Source organism: Pteropus vampyrus, unplaced genomic scaffold (genome assembly GCF_000151845.1).
Source record: "Pteropus vampyrus isolate Shadow unplaced genomic scaffold, Pvam_2.0 Scaffold4, whole genome shotgun sequence".
Taxonomy (NCBI): Eukaryota; Metazoa; Chordata; class Mammalia; order Chiroptera; family Pteropodidae; genus Pteropus; species Pteropus vampyrus.
This window is the reverse complement of record NW_011888785.1, coordinates 9,134,276-9,135,303: the sequence shown is the minus strand read 5'-3', so window position 1 is coordinate 9,135,303 and position 1,028 is coordinate 9,134,276.

Here is a 1,028-nt window from a genome sequence, read left to right as displayed (position 1 = left end):
ATCCTTTCCTCCATTTGGTTGACTCTATTTTCCAAGCTTGCTATTTCATTTTTCAACTCTTGCAGTGTGCTTTTCATCTCCAGTAGTTCTTTTTGAAGGTTTCAATCTCTTTGCTCTGCTCATCTATTTGTTTTTTTTCCAATTCCTGAAATTGTTGATTTGAGTTGTTTTGGATCTCATTGAGTTTTTTCAGAAGTACTATCCTGAATTTTCTGTCATTTAAATTGCATATTTCTATGTCTATAAGCTTATTTTCTAGAGATTTTTCTCTTTCTGAGATGCCTTGTCACCTTGGTTGTTCATGGTGTTAAATGGACTATTTCTTTGCCTGGGCATTAATGGAAGCATATTCTGTTGTTTTTCCAGAAAGAAAATTTATTATATAAAGATCTCTCGTTAGCCTGTTGCAAAAAAGGTGCTTTTCTTTTGGTTTCCAGTAGGTAGCGTCTAAGCTTCTTGGATCCCTGCTTTATATAAAGTCTTAATATCACTTTTTAAATTTCCTTGTAGATGTTTAATCATGCTTGCTACCCTAGTTTCAGTCCCTGTCAGTGTCAGTGACAGTCTCAGCAGAGTTTGCTCAGATTCCCCTGGAGCTCAGCGGTGATGGGTCTCAGAGCGTATGGGGTGAGGGGCCCTCTGGGTTGGGGACTAGGGGCTGCAGGTCAGCCTCTGTTTTGCAACCAGAGCAGTAAAAATCAACTATTGTTCCTCTGCAGTCCAGTCCAGCTTCTCTGCTTTATGCCCTGATGACTGGGCCCTGCAGCCAGCTGGCCACATGGAGCTCACAGCTTTCCCAGGCAGGGCTGTTTGGGAACTCTCCTTAGGAACTTGCTGTTTCCCTCCCCCTCTGCCTGCAGGGAGCTCCAGAGGCTGCCAGAGGCAACTTCTTTATTTCTTCCAGTCTATAGCCCGGCACCTGGGGTTCTGACCTGTGGTAGCTCTTATGCATGGATCCCATGCTCAGACATGCTGGTGTGCAGTTTGGGCATTTTTTGTTGAGTTTTAGATGTTCAGCTTATTTTTGT